This window comes from Aethalodelphis obliquidens, unplaced genomic scaffold (genome assembly GCF_003676395.1).
Source record: "Aethalodelphis obliquidens isolate GAN/ISIS:26980383/991018 unplaced genomic scaffold, ASM367639v1 scaffold70, whole genome shotgun sequence".
Lineage (NCBI taxonomy): Eukaryota > Metazoa > Chordata > Mammalia > Artiodactyla > Delphinidae > Aethalodelphis > Aethalodelphis obliquidens.
Genome location: NW_020838014.1, coordinates 404693 through 427100, shown reverse-complemented (window position 1 = coordinate 427100; position 22408 = coordinate 404693).

The window sequence follows — 22408 nt, the reverse complement described above, 5'->3', positions numbered from 1 at the left end:
CATTTGGTTCGTTCTCTGGAGGCTGTTGCCATGATTTCATCCTCCTGATTACCTTGGACATTGACATTCACATGAATGTGCCTTTCCCGGCACAGGCTGATGAGTGGCCCTGGGCGGTGGGTGAGGATTTGGTTGCCTGGGGAGGGAAGCTGGACTGGAGCAAGATGTTCGAAGCCAGTGTTTCAGCAGCTCAAGAAGGAGAGGCCCTGGGGGCTAGTTAGGTGGTGGTGTGCCGCGCCCGGCATCTGGCTGAGGGCTGTGTGCTCAGGAGAAGAAAAGGTCCCCGTGTCATTGTTGGGGGCAGGGGGTGGCTTCTCATGCTCCTTTTGCTCAGGGGAACACTGTTGAGCTCACCCCTTGCTTAGGCAATGCTCACAGAGGCAAAGTTCACCTTAAACTACTTTCCCGGAAAAAAAAAAAAGGAAGTGGGAAAACAAATCTTTATAAGACGGTAATTGACTCACTACACTTCGCTCCAGAATACTTTATGCTGTCACTAAAAATCAGCCCTGCCCTCCCAAGATGGATATCTGCCCCTCGGTAGAAGACAGGCACTTTAAAGAATGGGCAAGGAGCTGCAAAGGCAATTCCCCTCCCAAAAAAGAACTTCCAGAAGTGTCTTAAGTAAGGCAGCAACTCAGTCCCAAAGTGACGATTTTGAAAGAACAACACACTTGAATGTGTATGTTATCAGACGTTTGTTAAAACAGCCTTGTGGGGCTTCCCTGGTAGCTCAGTGGTTGAGAGTCCGCCTGCCGATGCAGGGGACACGGGTTCGTGCCCCGGTCCGGGAGGATCGCACATGCAGCAGAGCGGCTGGGCCCGTGAGCCATGGCCGCTGAGCCTGCGCATCCGGAGCCCGTGCTCCGCAGTGGGAGAGGCCGCGGCAGTGAGAGGCCCGCGTACCGCAAAAAAAAAAAAAAAAAAAAAAAAAAAAAAAAAAAGCCTTGTTGCCTGCAGCTCCTCCTCATTGGTTCACGCTGACGGAGCGGGGAGAGCAGTGGGGGTAATTAACTCAAAACGATGATAACCGAAGACTCACTGTTGTTTGACTTCAAATGTGTGGTATGATATATGGACAGTGTACATATCTTACAGCGTGTTTGCCTTCCTAATTATGTTTTGCTTCAAACAATATGGAAATGAGTTGGCTGGCTGTGAGTGCACACCAATTAATGGCTGGGTCGGGCTGCTTGGAAGCTTTTTGGGTGCGTGGAGCAATGACTAAACTCTCAAGGGATTTAACATTTTCTACAGACAACTTGCCCAGTGTGTAATCCACCTGGGAATAATTGAGTGTTGGCTGCAATCAGATTCATTAGTAGCTCAAGAATTAAACCTACCCTCCCATCCCCACCCCCGTCCAGTCCTTCTCCATTTTCCCCTGCTCCTGCCGGATAGTTCATGAATCTTGAGTACCAGAGACTGCCAAGCAGGCAGCTTTGCATCAGTGGCAAGGGGGCTAATCTATATTCTCATGTTAACCATACTTCCCAGTGAATTTCAGTAACCTGGAAATGGGCGTTTGGCAGCTGGGAAAGACAAGGCATGGTAGGTGCTCAGAACAAGTCCATAATAAGCATCTGTTTAAAAGAGACCTCTCCAGCCGGGTGCCTTGGGCCTGATGGGGGCCCGCAGGCTAGGGCTGCAGCTGCATATTAAAATACACGTAGTCTGTCTTCCCAGGTGGAGGGAGCAGCATTTCTTTCCCTGTGGAATGGATCTAGCCCAAACAGGCAGTTTCTTATTCATAAAGCAGAATTTCCAGGCCAAACTTCCTTCTGCCCACAATCCCCTGCCCCCAAGTGGGGCCACTGGTTTAAGATGCTTTCTTCCAGGGGCTTCCCTGGTGGCGCAGTGGTTGAGAGTCCACCTGCCGATGCAGGGGACGCGGGTTCATGCCCCGGTCCGGGAAGATCCCACATGCCGCGGAGCGGCTGGGCCCGTGAGCCATGGCCGCAGAGTCTGTGCTCCGCAACGGGAGAGGCCACAACAGTGAGAGGACCGCGTACCGCAAAAAAAAAAAAAAAAAAAAAAGTAAGATGCTTTCTTCCAGAAGTCTTTACCCAGTAATTGCTACCACCTGTCATATCATGCATGCCTGCTTTATACGCTACTGGCAGGTCCTCCTTAGGAGAGCATTGCCACCTCTGCCCTGGCTAGGCTTGTGTCTCCTTGAAGACAGGGTCTATTCTTATCTGAGTGCTCTCATCCTTTGCACCCCTAGCCCACCCTCTAATGCACACAGCAGAGGGCAGGGACAGTTCGAGGCAGGACAAGCTGGGACACTGCACAAGGGGACAGTGTCAGGGGTGGATGGCCCAGGACTGGATCAGCGTTCTTACCTGAAGCTTCATGGGACACTGGGACCCAAAGAGGGATAAGCCAGAGACTAGTGGGAAAACTGGAAAAACCAAGCGCAGCTTCAAGTCCAAAGCCTCAGAGGCAGGACCAAAATCCAGGCCTCAGAACGAAGAGCTGAGAGTTCGGAAGAGACAGCATCAGCGGAAGAGCAATGCCTACCACTGCTCCTGGCCCAGAGGAAGTCCAGTCTGTATTTTTTGAATGAATTAATGAAACAATGAATGGGGAAGAGGATTCAGAATAATCTGATTGCCCCCTATAACTATAGGAGCATCTCCCCGTATGAAGCTGGTGAGCGTGCTCAGTGGATCCATGGGACTGGACAGGCCAATTTTCTGAAGTGCAATTGGTCATAATGTGCTCTCTTGTGGTCTCTTTTCCAAGAATCCCAGCTCAAAGCTCTATAAATGTGTTGTTGACTTATTGTCCAAAACTAAGATTCCTTGTTTCCCATGATCTCTCACCCTCACTTCCTTTACTCTCCCTAAAATTTTGCTCCCCTATCATAAAAAACAAACACCCTTCCCTCTCAAAAAAGAAGAATAGGACTCCACAGCCTCCTGGAGTTTCTGTCCATAATGTTATAAAAGACTCTTCACACCAGCACTTTCCAAAGTGTGCCTTGTAGAACATTGTCCCATAGAATGGTAATGGTAAGAGGTTTATAGGTCAAATAAATCTAGAAAACATTGGATTTCACAAAACTAAACCAGTTTCTTCGGTGCAGGGCTTCTCAGTCTTTAATATACTCATCTGCATTCCTAAAAGAGGAAATGCCAAATTTACTTAACCTCAGAGCCCTTCTATGCAGTGCTTCCTGCAAGACTGGGGCTCTGCACTTTGGAGATCTACAGTCTTTTCCTTTCTTCTTCTTTTCTTCAGTTCCCTGGTTCCCTTGTCTGTAAAGTGGGAGGTAATAATAGTACTCACCTCATGGAGTAGTTGTGAAGATGAAATGAATTCATTCATGTAAAGTGTTTACAAAGTGCTTGGCCCTTAGTAAGCATCAAATGCAAGGTTTCGTTGTTTTTACTAGTGTTTATATGATGACTGTTTCTGGCTCTTTATAACCTAGCTCTTGCCTTCACACTCTACCCAACTCGCTCCCCTGATCGTCACTGATCACTTCTCAGCCCCCCAAGCCCAGTGGCCTTTTCCTGTTCCTCCTCTCCTGGCCTTTGGGAGCATTTGGCGTTCTATTCTCCTTTCCCTAATGCTTCACCCTCCTCCTTGTGTTTCTTTCCAGCCTCTCTCTCCTGTTGTCCTTCTGCTGTTCTGGCCATCGATCCTTTGATTCCTCCTTCCTTCCACTTTACAAACTTAGGTTTTACTCAAGAATGGCTCTTTTTTGCTCTTTCTCAATACTCTGTCCTTAGGAGATCACGTCCAATGACAGAGCTTCATCTGCTAACCTTGGTGAAGGCAGATGGTACTCCAACTGATTTCCCATCCATCCCCACCTTCTCTCCTGAACTCCATGCTGTCCATCTTTTCCAACTATGTGCTGGACATCTCAGCCTTAATTTCCTCCAAACCCTCAAACTCAGTGTGTTCAGAGCCAAACTCATAGACTGAGACCTGTAACATTGGTCTTTCTTTCATGCTCCCTGTTTCTCTTAGTGACACAGTTGTCCTCTTCACCACCCAAGCTTGACTCCTCCCTACCTCTTGCCAGGTCCTGCCAAGTGGGTTACCATCTTGCTCTGAACTCCATTTCCTTGTCTGTATTTTCTCTACCTCTCCTACGATTCACTCATTCATTATGTCTTCAGTGCCTTGACCATCATGACAACTTCTTAACTGGTGTCTCAATCACAGTCCATTTTACACTGTGCTTCTAGAATACTCTTCTATGAACCGATTTTCATCATCTCATATCCTGCTTTAAAACACTCAGTTCCTCCCTACTACCAACAGAACAAAGTCGAGATCCAAAGCCTTTTATGATATAGTCTCAGCTCTCTTTCTGATCTTGCTGCCATGACATCTCTTCACAAAACCTTCACTATATAACCTACCAGATTTCTCAACATGCTCACATGTGCCCCGCACTTTCCTCCCCATCTCAGTTGCTACTTCCTTCGTGAAGCCACAGTTACTCCTGCTAGATGGTACCTTTTCTTCTGCTGCTGTCCCCTACTGGAGGTTATATTCCTTCAGGATGGGATCTATGTCTGACTCATCTCTGCCTTCCATCCCACATACACTTTGCATAGGATAGTAGCCCAACAGATGTTTGTTAAATGAATGAATAAATTGGTGCATTGATGATTGGATGGATGGTTAAGTGGTTGGATAGAGGCCACCTCTTTCCTCTTTTTGTGTCCTTTTTTTTCTTTCACTAAGTGCAATTCTGTGTACCATCTTACACAAGAGACCCTGTAGCACCATAATCATTGGCTTACATGACTGCCACTCCAAATCTTTGATGTGGTGCCCCTCCCTGCCCCATCCCCTGATCAAAGTCCTCTTAACAAGGTGCCCTAGCTGAAAGCTCTCCAAGTAGTGTGCCTTTGAATGCCTGATACCCATGTCTTCAAAATGGTACTGACGCCAGCTGGCCCTCTAATTAAAGCCATAAGCTTTTATTATCCCCAGTAATTTCCTTCAGTGTCAAAGTGACCATCTCTCCTCTTAATTCCATCTCAGTCTGACTCTGGCAGGATGACATTAGTGCCCAGCATCAGAATGAGGGGAGTCAAAATCAGGCTGGCAGTTCTCAGTATCCACCTTGCCCAGGGTCCCTCAACCAGGATTCCCATAGCTGAGAATCTTCACAGTGAAATCTGTGACCATAGTCTGCTAGGAATTTGTAAATGTTTGTTTCTGAGAAGTGAATTTAGCGTCTGGTAAAAAATATGAAATCATAAAAGTGACTTCTGTGATCCTGCCAGTTGGGGTTTGAAATTCCCACAGCTACCAAGAGGCAGGTAAGACACTAGTACTTAAGAGAACATGCTCTGGAAACAAGCTACCAGATCCAAGTACTATAGTAGTCAGGGTCCAGTCAGAAAAAAAATAAGCCACCCTAGGTATTTCAAACAGAATAGGTTTAATACAGGGAGTTGGTGGGAGAGCTGGAAGAACAAAAAGGGGACACTGAAGTGACCCAGAGGTAATGAAGGCAAGAAACAGCTGCCATCTCTAGGACTGGGAGGGCAAGAGGGAAGAGTTACCAGAACCTGGAGCTCAGAGGAGCTGGTGTTCCAACCTCTGAGTTGAGGGTGCCCGCTGGTTGCTGCTGGTCCCCAAGGGAGCAATAAAGGCTGGTTCTGAAATACCCGAAAGAGTTAGTGACTGGAGCCAAGAGCCACTGCTAAGGCTACACTAACAGGAGCAGGAAAAATCAGGAAATAAGTCCCCTCCTCCTTTCCTCCTTCTTTCCAGTCTCCTTCTAAACGCCTGCTATCAGTAAGCCTCATAGCGAGCCAGTTATCAAGGGAGGCCATGGAGTCCAGCTTAGAAGCAAGAAGAGGAAATGGCTGAAGGTGTAGCAGTAGGTAAATCACTGGCACAACTCTTTGCCGGTTCGATAACCTTGACCAAATGGCTTATCTTCTCTGTGCTTCAGTTTTCTCATGTTTAAAATGGGAATAACAGTCATACCTCCTTCACAGGACCTTTGTGAGGTTTACATGAGCTAACACATAGAAAGCACTTAGAATAGGGCTTAGCACAGAGCAAGTGCTCAAATTTTTTACCTGTTATTATTCTGCCAGTATGTATCTCGGTTAATCCCTTTGCTTCTCATCCTCCTTGCCCCAATAACACATATTATACAGTTATCCTTGATGTTGATTTGATACAAGCACTTTATTTCAGTGCCTGACTCGTGTGTGTGTGTGTGTGTGTGTGTGTGTGTGTGTGTGTGTTTTCATTCTTTGGGGAGAAAGTTTCAAAAAAGAAAAAAAAGTACAGACTTCGTCAGATGTGAATTCCAAACCTAAATCCATCAGTTACTGGCTGTAGGTTAATCTCTAGGAATTCCAATTTTCTCATCTCTAAGAGCAGGCTATCACTACCTCCCTGCAGCATTATAACATGATATATGTGGAACTGCCTGGCAAAGGATCCGGCACATGGTGGATGTTCATCGTGTTGTTTACACTCCTCTCTTCCTTCCTGGCTGAGCACATAAGGACATACGTTGCTTAGAGCCTTGAGCTTTGAACTCTCTGTTCACTGCCAATGTTGCGTGCAGGCAGACCCTCACAAGAACCATCGTGCAGATTATGGACCAGGGTGAAAGGGATCTAAGAGCTGTCAGGATAAGATTTGGCTTTGTAAAATTCAACTCTGATCCCATCTCTGCCCCCTGACCACTCAATGATCCTCGTTCATTTTTCATCTTAGCTTCTATTTCTCTGTTTTCAGTCTGTAAACAGGGACTACAACATCCCTGGGAGAATATGTGGACTAGTATACATAATGTGGCCATAGCCCCAACTCATTCAAGATCCTGTAGTGACACTGCGGATGGAAGAGGGTGAGGTGTGGCTGGGACAAAAGGAGAGAGTTCAGGCTGGTGGACAATTTTGGAATGAAGGTTACGGGTCCTAGGGTCTGGGCCAGGGGCTCTAGAAACTCTATTTCTGTCTGATCATTCTAACAGCTTGGATATTTCTGTGTCTCATGAGCTCACTTTAAAAGGTCTGCACTCCATGAATGCTAAGCAGACTTTTTGAGAGGAAAGAATATAATAAGGAAAAGAAAAGGGGGAAAGGAGCGCTCTGATTTCAGTCAGGTACAGTGGGTATCCCTGCTGTGCAGGGGCCTGCGGGTGAATGGCTGGCTTATGGACGGGGACCAGCATAGGGCTTAAGAGCATGGGCTTTGCGGTCAAGGAATCCTGGGTTTAAATCCTGGCTCCCTGCTTAATATGTTTGACTCTGGAATAAAACCACCTAAGTTCCCTGGCCTCAGTCTCCTCAATTGTAAAGTGGGAATGACCCTCAACGGGTTATTGCAAAGTTTAAATAAGATAATGTACATTAAGCACTTTATTTTATTTTATTTTTTTTTTGCGGTACGCAGGCCTCTCGCTGTTGTGGCCTCTCCCGTTGCGGAGCACAGGCTCCGGACGCGCAGGCTCAGCGGCCATGGCCCACGGGCCCAGCCGCTTTGCGGCATGTGGGATCTTCCCGGACCGGGGCACGAACCCGTGTCCCCTGCATCGGCAGGCGGACTCTCAACCACTGCGCCACCTAGCAGAATGTTTGGCTTATAGTAAGTGCTCAATAAATGAGAGCTGTTATTATAATCAGACACTTAAAATAATAAGAGCGAGGACGCCTTACAGAGAGCTTCCTGCACCAGGCACTCTGGTAAGTGCCCTAGGGACCTGACTCGTGGAGATCTTGTAACAGCCCAATGAGATGGATGCTGGGATTGTCTCCATTTGACACACGAGGCTCCATGGCACAGAACAATGAGCAGCTTCCTCAAGGTTACACAGCTTGTGTTACGTTGGAGCCAGAATTGAAACCGAGTTCTGTCTTTCACCATAGCCTGTGCTCTTACCACTGAAACAGTGTCTGTTACAGTGCTAAGGTCTGCACTGTGCTCAGAAGGGTTTTCTTCAAAGTTTCTTACAAAATATCCAGAAATATTTACCTTTATCAGGGTGCTTGCAGTGTTGTCACTGGCAAATCTGTTCTTTGAGGGTTTTTTTTAAAGCTTTTTTGCTCTTAGAGGTGAATATTACTCCGGCAGAGAGGGAAGTAAGTCTCAAAAACTAATACTTTAGCAAGTTCTGCTTTTCAGTATGATAAGAAATAGCATTGCTCAGCTTCTCAGCCACAGTGTGTGTGTGTGTGTGTGTGTGTGTGTGTGTGTGTGTGTGTGCTTAAAGAAACAAACAAAATTAGAGAAACAACATAGAAAAATAAAATGGTATCCTCTCAATTTTGCCATGAACCTAAAACTGCTCTAAAAAATAAAATCTATTTTAAAATTTTCAAACAAAAATAAAATGGTCAAAAGTATTTTATTCAGAAAATAATTTGCAACCACAAAATGAAGAATTTTTACAGTTGAAAGCATATAAATAATGTCTTTAGAAAACCTCCAAGAAAAGAGCCCAAAACTCTTTTGAATAATAGCAACATAATTAGAATGGGTCAGAGCTGCTAGAATCTCTACTATGAAAGAATCTTTTTTGGATACATCATTTCTATGTTATTTTAAAGATACTCATTTACAATAGCACCTAAAATTCCCTAGGACCCTGCCACTGTTAGCACAGACAGGCAGTGTTCTAGTGTGACACATCCTTGACAAAACCCATGCTGGCTCTCTCTCTTTGTGTAACTCTGACCCCTTTGGTTATCACTGAAATGTAACCAGAGACCAGCTCTCTCCCTTCCTCCCTTGCCTTTCTTCAAGGTCCTTATAACAAAGTAAGATATTCTTAATCAGTACCCACTCCCAACTATGGCTTGGTTTGAATAACTTAAGGCAAGACTTTGGCAGTTCTTTGAATTATTGTGTTAGGAAGTTATGTGATTAAATGAGATAATATGTATGAAAGCAAGGGGCAGAGTATCTGGCATACAGTGGGAACTCAATAACAAATTGAGTTTATTTTTCCTGTAATAAGGAATTTGTGTCTATAACAGCTTAAAGTCATAGCATGGTTCACTGGTGTCTACCTGTTAGGGCCTTAGAATTCAGCACCGTGGCCAAGGACGCTTTAAGATCAAGAAGAGAGCACCTTAAGACCAAGAGGGTTGTTGAATTTCTGGCTGTCCCTGACACATCATCACCACCACCCCATATCTGTCTCCTATTTCTCCTACTTCCTGCCCCTTATTTTCTCCTCTTTTCACCACTCCCTATCTGTCTACAATTTCACATGCTTCTATTGCATGTGAGCATTCTCTCTGACTGTATTTGTCTCCTACGTCTTTCTCTGCTTTCCCTTCCCTTTCCCCCTCTCCTCCCCACAAACACAGACAAACATGCACACTATTCTATTACTCCTTGGAAAATCCTTGCCCTTCCTTCTGATGAGCCCTTCTCTGAGGTCCGGGCTGGGGACGACAGTGAGTCATTCTGAAGGTCATGGTTTGGGCAACTGCCTGAACTTGCTGAGTCAGCAGTTCCTCCTGAGATGCCTCCCATGGTCCCGGGAGCTGTCCTAGCAGAGGCAAATGCTGCAGCAGCTAAGGAGGATTTGGGCCTGGGGGGATGGGGAGAGTTAGGCAAATACTTGCAAACCACATGAAAGGAACTCTGGGAACAAGGAAGGTCTCCATTTGTTCATCTTTGCTAAGCCCTTAAAAAGCCAGATAACTGGGTCCTACCGTGACAACAGAATTTACATTTTACTGAAATACAAACAAGTGAAAAAGAAAAAAGAAAAGAAAGTTGTCTACACCAAACCAGTTTCCTAAGAAAGGAGGATTCCCACCTGTGGTTTCTCCCACTAAAAGACCCTTCCCGAAAGCAACAGGTAGAGAATACCCCACAGAAACTTTGAGGTACCCTCCACTGAGCCCCTAAAGTTGGTTATCTGGGCCTGATGAAAGTGCTGTTTCTCAGCTCTTATCAGTGAGTCCCGCATGGCATTGAAAGAAGGATGCGTGTCCTCTTCCCTCCAGTCCAGCCGTCCGACACCCACACCCTCCACCACAACTAACTCCCACACTACCCATCCTCAGCTTGTCTAAAGTGGGCCTCTTTCTGTAAAGTCCTTTTTTCCTTCGGTTCCCCAGAGCAGTCAAGGTGGTACCCATTCCTCTCATCACCCACAGCTCCAAGTCACCCTAGACTCCATTCTTTCTTCCCCACCTTACCCCTAATTTCAATCATCATCAAATCCCACCAACCTCAACTCCTCAATATCTTCCAAACCAGACTTACCCTCCCTAGACACACTGCCACTTTTTAGCTAACCCCCTCATCATTTTTCCCCTGGATTATTTTGGTTGTCTTTCAGACGTTCTTCCTGTTTCCTGCCCCATTCACCTTCCAGACCAACCTTCATTATTTATTTCTAAAACATAATTGGGTTCTGTTGCTGCCCTGCTTAAAACCCTTTAGATGCCCCCCACCCCCCACATTGCATGAAGACCAAGTTCAAACTCTTCCTCATGACCCACAAGGGCTTCCCTGAACCTCTTGGGACTTGCCTCTCCAACCTCCTTGCCCACTGCTTGCCCTGGCAACCCTCCAGAGCAATGAATGTCTGTTCTCCAAAGAACCATGTTACTTAATGCCTGTGTGTTTGCATATGATGTTACTTCTCCTTGTCCTCCCACTAGACTCCCATTCATCCTTCAAGACTCAGTTTGAGTACCTCCTCCTTGGTGAAGACTTTCTGTTTCCCCAAACTTTCCTTTGTAATCAAATCCACCTTAATGATTGATTTAAATTCTCATCTCCCCCATCTCGACCATGAGCTGGTTTTATCTATCTCTGTTTCACAAATTATGTCTGTCTGACATATAGTTGCTGAAAAAGCAATATTTGATGAAAGAATGAACTTGTAATTAGGCAGTCTGCGTGACCTTGACCATGTCACATAACCTTCTGAGACTTAATTTTCTTTGTCTATAAAACAAGGACACAAATGTCTACCTTGCAGGGCTGTTGTGTGGATTTTATGGAATAAAATGTGTAAAGCACTTAACCCTGCCCAGCCCACTGTAGCAACTCAATAAATGTAGTTTCCAATGTCCTTTTTCTTCTTCTCCTTGTTATAATTCTATTCTAATAAAAACAGGCAAAGGCAAAAGAGAAATCCCAATGCCCAATGCCAAGGTACCTGGATGAGGACGGTCACCTATTGCCCATCCAACAGGAACAGTGTCCTCACACCTCAACCTCTCACATCACTGAAGATTAGCCAGCCCTGGGCAGTGTTTAGTGAAGGATCTGGATCAGTTCTAGGATCCGACAACATCTGAGGACTGACCATGAGCCAGGCATAGTGCATTACCTGTAATAACTCATTCAGCTCCGCCATGATCCTGAGAGGGTGAATGGTTACTGTCCCCATTGTACAGAAGAGGAAACTGAGACAATTGAGGTTAAGGTCATACAGTTAGTAGTAGAATAAGGACTGACAGACGGCAGAGCCTGTTCTCTGAACTCCTACACACTCCTGTCCAACACTGATTAAAGATGTTGCAAGAGATAATAGCTCCAAATCCACGAAAGAGCAGACCCCTTGGTATCTGAGACTTGGTGAGGCAATGCATAGGCTCCCTGTATTAGAATTTAGGGTAAACCCCAGTGGCCTCATTTCTTGATTTCCGGATTTTCATTGTAAAATTTATCATGATAATTATTAGTTGATATGTCTTACTAAGAAGGGGAAGGCTCTCCAAATTCCTAAGAGTTTGAGACATTTGCGTATGGCCAGTCACCTGTTTTTTATACATAAAGTTTTATTGGAATGTGGCTACTTGATTTATTTATATATTGTCTGTGGCTGCTTTTGCACTACAGTAGCAGAGCTGAGAGGTTGTGACAGAGGCCTTATGGTCTGCAAGCTTAAAATATTCACTGTCTGGCCCTTTAGAGGAAAAGTTTGCCAACCCCTTCAGCTAACAGTACTTTCATCCAACACCCTCTTGTCAAAGCAGGCTGGGAAAATCCCAATGAGCCCAGACACCTGGGCAGAGTCTCCAGGCGCTGCTTCCTTCCCAGCCAGTGCAGTGCACTAAGAGAAGCCCCTTGTTCCCTGCAGGCCCCAAGGAAATACATCATGTCCTTCGGGGAGTCTGTGCAGCCCAGGGTGGGAGCAGACAGGTGCAGTTTATAAGGTACTAGCTTTGTGGACAATCTTTGGGTTTGATTCCTTCTGCTGGTTTGGGGGTCTCTGTCATGGCTTGAGCCACGGGAGCACAAGGAAAGTGGCAGAGCAGTGCAGTCAAGACAAATGTCCTGACCCCACGGAGGCCGCCGGAGGTGGCCAGCTGATGGATGGCAGAGGGAGAATTTCTCAGTTGCCGTCTAATCTGTGTGCCCAGGAAATAAATAGCTCGTGTCACTGGTGTCTGCCCTGGCCCTGCAGGTCCCCCTTCCCTGCACAGCCTGCTCTGCACCCCACCCTGCTCTGCCAGCCTGGAAATACTCTCTCAGGAAGCGGGGAAGGAGAGGACAGGGGAGGAATGAGAGGCACGACACGTTCTGTCCTGTCCCTGAGGCCCCTTCCTGCTGCCAGCCTCCTCCACGAACATGGGGAGGCGTGAGCTGCCTACAAGGAGGAACCCACTGCGGGCCTGAAGCAACACTTGGGGCCTCGGTTTTCTAATCTGTAAAATGAGAAGGCTTTTAACGTGATCTCAAAAACTCATTATTCCAAGTTCCCGAGACTGCGCTGAGCGGGGCAAAGGGCACAGCTGAAGTCTGGAAGAATCCCCAAATCTAAACATAAAGTGCCTCTATGTGCCAGAATCTCTGGAGTTACGGCACGTCTTCATCGGAACCCGGGGTGCAGACTCTGGTTGTTTTGGGTTATCCAGTGACCCTCAGCAGAACTTCCCCTAGGAAACTTTCCCTCTCTCCTTTTAAAGGAAGCTTTTATGCCCCAGATTCTTTCTCTCTCTGTCTCTCTCTCTCCTCCCCGCTCCCTTCTGCCCCTTCACTTTGTACAAAACACCCTCGACTACTGGATTTACCCCATGAGGCCCTTTGGAAATGGGAGCTGGTGAATTAGGCTGTGCCAGACAGCTCCTGCTTGAAAGAGGGCTTCGCTCGGGATCAATAGGGAGACTTCCTTGCTGGGAGCTAAACCTTCCCAGAGATGTCCCGTCAATAATCCAAGAAGACAGGGACAGACTCTGGCTGACATCTGGGTCCAAAGATTTCTCTGGGTGGATGGAAGGACTTCTGTCAGCTGACAGCCGACATTTAGTCAAGCCAGGAAGGCTTGATGGAGGAGGTGGTGTGTCGGAATTACCTGAATGAGAACGAGAGCTCATTTGTCCCAGGGCAAGGATGGAGAAGGGGTCACCTCCCTGCTGAGGCAGACATAATCACAGGCTCATCCTGGGAACTAAACCGGATCTGTCACTACGATTTCACAGCTGCAGCTCAGGGATGGGCAGGGCTTGGGGGGAAGTTGGGAGCGTGGGTCGTCCATTAGCAGAGTGAATAGGGCTAAATCGAAAGCCAGGGGGCTGGGGGTGGGGAAAGCTAAGAACCAAGCAGTAGCCACGTTCCAGATCCTCCCCCACCGCCAGAACGCATCTTCCCAAGGGGCTGGACGCACGATGTTGGTGTTTTTATCCCAGGCAGAGCTGTCAGTGGCCCAGTTTTCATTTGCCACCTAACAAGTATTAATCAAGCACCTAAGCTGTTAGAGGCAAGTCAAACAGTCCTAGGGACAAATCTCAGCTTCAACATTTATTAGTTGTTTGGCTTCAGTTAAGCTACTTATTCTCTCTGAGCTGCTATTTCCTCATCTTTTAAATAGAATTCACAATAGCTACTTAAGGGTTTGTGTGTGGCTTAAATGAGACAAGGTGTGCAAATTATCTTCTCGAGCACTGCACTAAGTAGATGCTCAATAAATTCACTTATACACCGCATAGTTTTTAAATGCCCACCATACTCCAGGCACTATTCTGATAGCTACTGTTGGTCATACCTAAGATTGTGGAACTTGTGTCAACTCCAGCTGTATCTATAGCAGAATAGCACCGAAGAGGTGGTCTCTGCAGGATTGCCCCTGATTGTCTTTGGGGTGCTTTCCTGGAGAATGCAGACACTTCCGCTCCAAAAGGGGTTAGAGGTAGGGAAAGGCTTTCCCACACCTCCCGCCACCCTGGCAGAGCAGGGTCAGGGAGATAGGCGCTCCAAACCCTCAACTCATCAAATAATACCCTCTCCAAAGACTATTGTGAACAATAAATTACTTTAGGCATTAAAGCTCTGAGGATGGTTGGTACACGATAAAGGCTTGATGAATACTCATTTGTATTGTTTTCGTAGGGCTCAGCTCTCACGAGCACAGAGCGCTTTGTGGTGGGAGGATCTCCAGGTTCTCCATTTCCACGGAGGAGGGAAATTGTAGCATGCAGCATGTAGGGAAGGCACAAGGCTTCCTAACTGTAGCCTGTAAATTCCCTATTCTGTGGCTTCTGGAAAGCACTGTCCAGCCTCAAACAATGCCCAGAAGTAAAAGAAGATGAAAATGTCCAAGCAAAATCCTCTCCCTGCTTCCCTTGCCAAGTGGAGCCCAGTGTCCTTCAGCATCTCCCCAAGCCTCTTGGAGTCATCCTATCCATCTATTTCCTTCCCATCTGCACCAATCCCAAGCTTTCCCTTGACACACTGAGGTGTCCTCTCTTCTCAGATGAGGTAATGCTGAGGCTCAGGTGCCCCAGAGAGCTTCTTACAAGGCGATCAGCACAGGCCGTGCACTGGGAGGGCCGTGGGAGAAGAACTTCAAAAGAGTCAGCACTACAGCTCCTGACTGGAATATCTCCCCACAGAAGCCTGGAGTGTAGCATCAGCTCATCAGTGTCTTGTAGTTCAGGCGAGGGAGTTTGGATTTTCTAAATGCAACGAGAACCAAAAAACTTTTTTTTTTTTTTTTGGTCAGGAGACAGACATGATCAATTTTCCTTATTGAAAGGTCACTCTGCTGTGTGGAGAAAAAAGTGGACATGAGTAGGAGGGAGGAAGGGAGACCATGAGAGGGCTACTGTCCTGGTGGTCACAGAGGGCTACCCTGACAAGGTGACACTTGAGCACAGATCTTAATGAAGTTAGCCAAATGTTTATGACATGCAGAGGGAGGGGTAAGTGCAAAGGCCCTGAGACAGGAGTATGCCCAGTTTGTTCAAGGACCAGCAGAGGAGCCAGTATGTCTGGAGTAGAACTAGCCAAGGAAGTAGGCATTGAGGTCAGAGAGGCAATGGGGAACCGGATCATGGTGGGCCTCATGGTAGAGTGATCAACGGTCCCAGTTTGCCCAGGACTGAGGGGTTTCCTGTGATGTGGAACTTTTGGTGCTAAAAACAACAGAACCAACCTATCCATAAGGCACAACAGACACAGTGCCTAGGCCATACCATCCTGTTAGGGGCCCATGAAAATGTTTTAATTTTATTTTTTTTTAAATCAGGAGAAAAAAAGAATATAATGAAAATGAATATATAATAATAAATCCAGCCTGAATTGTCTTTGTCTTTATATACCAATGTAAAGGATAATTTTTAGGTTTCAGTTTTTTTGTTTTTTTTTTTTTAATGGAGGAAGAAGCCAAGGTCAAAGCCTATAAAAGCAAAGGGCCCACAAATATCATAAAACAGGACATAAACTAGGACAGTTAGTCATCCTACTTGGGAGGCCTTTGGAGGGACTTTGGCCCAGAGTTGGTTGAACTTACCCCCATTTTACAGAGAAAAACACTGAGACCTTGAAGGGTCAAGGTAAGGCAGCCCCGAGAAATGATGGTGGGTTGGCCTGGGCAAACAGCAAGAGAGAAAGGATTAGATGGAGTCAAGAAATAGTCCAGTGATGGAGTTGACAAGACTTGATGATTGTTTGTATGTGTGTTGTGGGGTGGGGAAGGGTGAGGAGGTGAAGGAGGTGTGACTCTGGTTCACTAACTTGGGCAGCAGCGTGTTCGATGGTACTTTTTGCTGTGATGAGGACCAGGGCAGCCAGAGCGTGACCCTGGGCAAGTCATGGAGCCCTTCGGGTCATCAGTTTCCTTATCTCCAAAACAGGGGTACCAAAAACGATCTCCTGGCATCACTGTAAGAATCAAAAAATTAAAAATAAATAACCCAAATAAAAGTGCCTGGTGCGTAGTAGGTGCTCATAAATATGAACTGAACCTTCCCAAAGGTCCAGTATAATTCTTTCATTCATTTACATATTCAGTCACCTAATATTTAGTACTCTTCCCTCAGGAAACTTGTATTCTAGTGGGAGCAACAGAGAGTAAAGAAATGAAAGTCCTATATTGTCAGGGTGAATATGTGCTGTTAAGAAGAACTGTGTGAGAAGGTGGGGCGTCAGGGAGGGGCTCTTTAGATAGGGTGGTCAGAGAAAGCCTTTCCAGAAAAGGCACCTGTGAACAAGTGAGTTCCCCTGGAGCCAGGGTGGCCCTTCCCCTGAGAAAGGGGGCATGCTCTGGGTACTCTGAATGGAGCAGAGCAGAGAAGGCAGCTGGAGTGCCCCGGAGCCCGGGTCCAAGCAGCTGTCAGAGGTGTAGGTTTGCTGAGGCGGCAACAATTACCATGCTGTTCAGCCAGCAGAGGGTTGCCGCATCTCCCCATCCCCCCCCCCCCCCCACCCCCCCGCAATAAGCGATGGGTATTTACTTTTCCCTGCTGCACGGTTGGCAAAGGAGCCCCTGGAGCTCAGCCAGGAGAGGGGAGGATGGCGGTCCCCGCATCAGCCCTCAGGAACACTTCGTTTCACATCCGCACTACGTGGAACACTTCGTTTCACATCCGCACTACCTGGGTGAGCAAAACCGGCCGAGGCACCCAGTGAGCAAGTGAAGAATAGAGCATTCGGCCCTCTTCTCCTCCTGGGCGCCTGCAGAGACCCCATGGAGACCCAGGGCTGTGCCGGCAGACTGCCTCCCATCTCTGCTGGGGGCGTGGAGCCCCAGGCAGGGCGGAGCATCTGTAAAATGGGGATGGTGGTAATAACAGAAACTGTGCAGGGCTGCTGTGAGACTTACACAGAGTAATGGATGTCGAAAGTGCTTTGTAAACTGTAAGACATTATACAGATGTTCATTTACAGTTTGTAAATGAGTTGATGAGAGCAGGCACAGGATGCTTGCCCAGGAACTAGGTGGAGGCAGAGAAAGTTAAAGAAGGGGGAGTGACCACAAAGTGCCCCTGGAACTGTGACCGACGCAGAAAGACAGTGTGTGAAAGGTACATGAATAAACATGAGACATCCTCTGACTCCTAACGGCCTTAATTGTGCTCCAGTTAACAAGGTAGACAGGCAGCTGCTGGTTTCTCCCAGGCAGGGAGGGCCCTCCCCTCTCTTCCCGCCCTGCTTAGCTGCCCCCCCAGAGTACTGGGGACCGGAGCCTGCAGGGAGGATCTCCCCTCCCTCCTGTGCCCCAGCCTGGTCCCCTGCCCCTTCCTGCTCACCTCTGTGCACAGCGGCACAGTGCAGTCCCTTGGGGCATGGAGCCAATACTCACAACCAAACAGGGACGGATGCTGGTGAGTGTCGCTGTGGAAACTGGCAGGTGGGGCTGGCAGCCGGCTTCCTGGAGCTGACCCCAGGCTGGGCAGAGCCTCGGGATCCACACGTGCGAGGGGGGCCTGCACGGAGGGAGGCTGGGAGAGATGACAGGCAGGAGGCCCGGGAATGGAGGAGAAGCACAAGGCATCAGGCAACCTTCCGCAGATATTTAGATTCAGTTTTGCTTATTGTACACCTACTATAGGCCTGTACTGCGCTGAGAGTTTTCGCTCACGTTATCCTGTGTAAACCTCACAACAGGCCTGGGGGGTCAGTATTATACTTTACAGATAAGACGCAGACTCGAAGAAGGTAAGTGACTACACCAAGGACACACACACAGTTCAAGGTCCTGAGGCTTCTGAGAGCACCTTGTGTGTTCCTTTTCCTGAAACTTCTAAACGCATCTAACCACATCACATCAGTGCCCTCACAGACTCTAAGGTGGGGAGTAGGCACCCTCTGCCCTGCCCCTCCTGTTTCTCCTCCTGGGTGGCGTGGAGAGAGAAGAAACATCTCCTTAGTTATTCTTCCTGAGGGGGTGGGACAGCATTCTCCCTCCATCTGCTTCCATCCTCTCCTCCCTGCTCTCTGCTTCCGGCTGGGTTTGCCAACGGGGAGTCCTGGCAACAGCTTGGAGAGAAGGAGGAGAGTAAAGTGGAGATGTCCTCCGCAGGTCCCAACTGAAAGCCAGAGCTCCTCTCAAGGGGGCCCTTTCTACATGCCTCTCTTTCCCGGTGTTGGTACCACTTTGTCCCTTCATCCCTTCAGTTGGTAACAGCCCTGCTTTACTTGCTCTGGCTATACTGTGCCGTCCCCCGTGGTTTCGGCAGACCCAGCACACGCCTCTGTGGGAAGGAGCTTTAGCGACCTTCCCGGTTACCCTCATTTGAGTGTGCCGTCTATCAGCAGTGGGGGTGTGGAAGGAGGTCAGGAGAGGTCTAAGGTGAGATATATGGTCCTCCTGGAGCCAGCTGGATAGAAGGATGCTGACTCTGGCTCATTCCACAGGGTTACGTAGCTCAAAGCTTCCCCAGATTCCAGCAGTCTGGAAGAAGGTCCAGACAGCCTCCTTGATCTTGTAGGATCCCTCCTCGGCTCTCCTTCACTTGCCTGGTATGTGATCATTAGCGTAAGACACAGACTCTTTGCTCGAAGAGGATCGTCGAGACGCAGCTCTGGTGTGAAACGTAATTATAGGCTGGTGATGAGTCACCCCTCGGTCTCACTTGCTGGAACATGCTTCTCTGACCCTGGCAGGGTGGGTGAGGTTAGTTAGCTTTTGTCTAGCAGGCACCAGGAACTCTAACCCTCGTGAGGGAGACCGGCGGACTTGCCCTGATGAGAGGGATGGAGTGGACTGGGGAGGTCTGGAGGCTGCCCAATCGGACATCCTGGGGCCCCAAAGGATGAGAAGCAGCCCAGACCTTGGAACTCCAGAACACAGTGGGGGGCGAGGGGGAGGCAGTGGGGGGCTGTATCTCTGGTTCTGAGGTTTCAGTCTGGGTTTGACCTCAGCCTACCTTCCCCCATGGACCTCAGCTTCACACAGTGGCCCCCGGAGGTAATGAGAGCAGCCCACCAGGCCAGCATGGACACTCGGCACAGTGGGGTGGGAACCACGGCTCTAGGACTGACCCCACCACAGAGTTGCAAGCGCCTAACTCTGCTTATGACGTGGTGTTGGGTACATAACAGGCTCCCGAGAAATGTTGGTGGGATACTCCAGGTGCTTCAGAGCTCAGTCAGGGCACAAACTAGGCAATGTGATGCAGCTTCATCCCTTCTCAAACAGGACGCCAGCATCAGGAGGCCAGGGTCCGAGCACAGCTCAGCAGCTAACTAGCTGGCTCACATAGGCAGTGCTTCTGGTGGCCCGAGGCCTTAATGACCTCATCTGTGAAGTGGAGGAGACACCTACTCTGAGATTAACGGGTGGAGGCATTTGCAAATGGGGGAGGCGTTTTTGTAGCCAACAGCAGCTAAGAGCAGGGATGTCTGTGTCCCAAGGGAGATCCCTGTATTCTCTCACCCTTTCACACCCACTCCCCAGAGAACCGGCCTCTGCCCAATGGCAGAGGTCAGCGTCTCACCCTTTCCATGCCCCTCCGGCCCCTTCTCCTGCCTCTCTCTCTGCCTCTGAGCTCATAAAGCTCCTATCTAAGCACCCCAGACACAGCCTAGGAGGAGATATGGTTGTGGCCGAGGGGAATCTTCCTGACACCTCCATCTTCTCAGGGGGCCTCGAAAACACATCCTCCAGCTAAGGATGCCAGATTTAGCAAATGAAAATAAAGTACGATGCGTAATTGTCTTCAGTACAAGTGTGTCCCAAATATCGCATGGGACATACCTATACTAAAAAGTTATCTGTGTTATATATGGAATTTAAGAAAAAAAATGTCATGAAGAACCTAGGGGTACGACAGGAATAAAGACAGAGACCTACTAGAGAATGGACTTGTGGATATGGGGAAGGGGAGGGGTGAGCTGTGACAAAGAGAGAGAGAGGCATGGACATATATACACTACCAAATGTAAGGTAGATAGCTAGTGGGAAGCAGCCGCATAGCACAGGGAGATCAGCTCGGTGCTTTGTGACCACCCGGAGGGGTGGGATAGGGAGGGTGGGAGGGAGGGAGATGCAAGAGGGAAGAGATATGGGGACATATGTATATGTATAGCTGATTCACTTTGTTATAAAGCAGAAACTAACACACCATTGTAAAGCAATTATACTCCAATAAAGATGTAAAAAAAAATTATCTGTGTTTATCTGACATTCACATTTAACTGGGCATCCTGTATTTTATCTGGCAACCCTACCCCCAGCCAGCAAGGCTCCCAAATAGAGTCAGCTGCCTGGTGCCTGCTCTAGTGAGTGGCCATGCTCTGAGCAATACCCCATCCTCAGCTATGAGCCTCTGGGAGCCATAAGCTGTCCTTTCGTGTAGGGGACATCAGGGGACCTCATGCTCTAACAGACCTCCTATATCTTTTCAGATTCAAAGAACTTTCAAAGAATAAGAATCCATTCAACAGATGTTTAGTGAACATCTATCTTGTACCAATTGCCCTCTTGAGCACTGAGGTTACAGTGGTGAACGGAAAATAAACATAACCATCATGTCTGGAGCAGGTACCAAATGTCAGGCTCTGTGTTAAGCACTCTGGAAGCTATGTCAGGTCATCCTCACAAAAACTTAAGAGTGTGGTAGTTTACAGATGAGGAAACTGAGGATTATTGAAGTTAATCATTTGTTCATCCATTCACCAAATATTTATTGAGCCCCTACTGAGTGTCAGGCACTGTTCTTGGTGCTGGGAATACAACAATGAGCAAAACAGATAAAACACCCCTGCCCTCGTGGAGCTTGCACTCTAGTGGGGAGCAGGGGTAGGGGAGACGGGAATAAAGACTATATAAAGTGTAGTATGTGAAAAAGTGGCAAGTGTTATGAGAAAAATACAGCAGAGAATGAGGTTATGGAATGTCCGTGGTGGGAGCTGTAACTCAAATTCGGGTGGTCAGGGAAAGCCCCGGACACGGACCCATTTGAGCAAAGCCATGAAGGAAGTGAGGATAATTTAGAAAGAAACGGAGAAGAAATTCATCTCCCGCACCCCGCAGCCCAGAGCACTGATTCTTGCTGCCGGGTTCCTAATCACTGTGCATTCCTGCCCACCAGCCCTTGATCGAGGCTTCCTGCCTATCCCTTTCACATACATGATTTCCTTTAATCCCCACATCAGAACAACCCTGAAGGTAAGTTGTATTATCACACGTTTCCAGAGAGGAAACATGAAATGACTCAAAAAGATGAAATGACTCGCCTGAAGTGTGGATGCTGAGATCCAAGCCTGGTTCTTCCAAGTCCATCACCGAGCAGAATGGGAAGCACTCGGGTCACAGCTGATTTCACTTCCTAAGCCTCAATTTCCCCATCTGAAAAGTGGGGTTAATATTATCTACCTCATAGCATTGCTGGGAGGATTAGTAGGTAATACATGTTAAGTGCCAGACTCAGCACATTCATGCTGTTACTGTCATCCCAAGAATCATGCCCTACTCATCGGATCCCCCTGGAGGACCCGAGTTAAGCCATGTGGTTCGCAGGACTTGGGGAAGGAAAGAATGCCTTGGGAGAGCAGAGGACGCGGAAACGGAGGCAGCGCCAGGCAGGACGAAGGTGGACAGAGAACCAGCGCAGGCAAGCTCACCTGTGTGGGAGCGGATGAGTAAACGTTGCTTAAACATAAGTGGCGCGACTCAGTGATTGTCATCACAGTGGTTTGAGGTTATGACTTAAGCGATTTTTTTTTCTTTCGGAGGCGCCGGCTCATTTTTTATGCATGCGCAGGAACTAACTGCGTCCCAGAGAGCGCTCTTCGCCTGCTGGTCTGGAGGTGCGCTGCCCGCCATATGCCCGGTGCGAGCGTAATTAACCCGCTGCAGCTGCACTCTCCTCTGTCTGGATTATGCATTCGATTTCAGTTTCACTCGCAGGCAAGAGGCCCACAGTTCATATCTATTAAAATGATTACCCTAAAGCGAGGTGCTGAGGACAGAGCCCAGCACCAGGCTGGAAGCAGAGGCCGGACGCCCAGTGCGGACCGAGCGCGGCCCCGTCCTTGCCAGCTCCCAGGAAGGGCTCCCAGCAGCCTCGCCGAGAGCTTTGGGCCGCCCTGCAGGTGTTGAAGCTCTTTTTCTGGCATCTGAAATTTATTGTTCCTGGACTTTCCTTGCTGGTCTAGCCCTCACCCCATCTTCTCCCTGCCATCCTTCCTCCATCTATGACAGCCACTGGCCACTCAGGCTTTCTTTCCAGAAGTGCTTTCAGCACCTGGAACAGGGACTCAGACA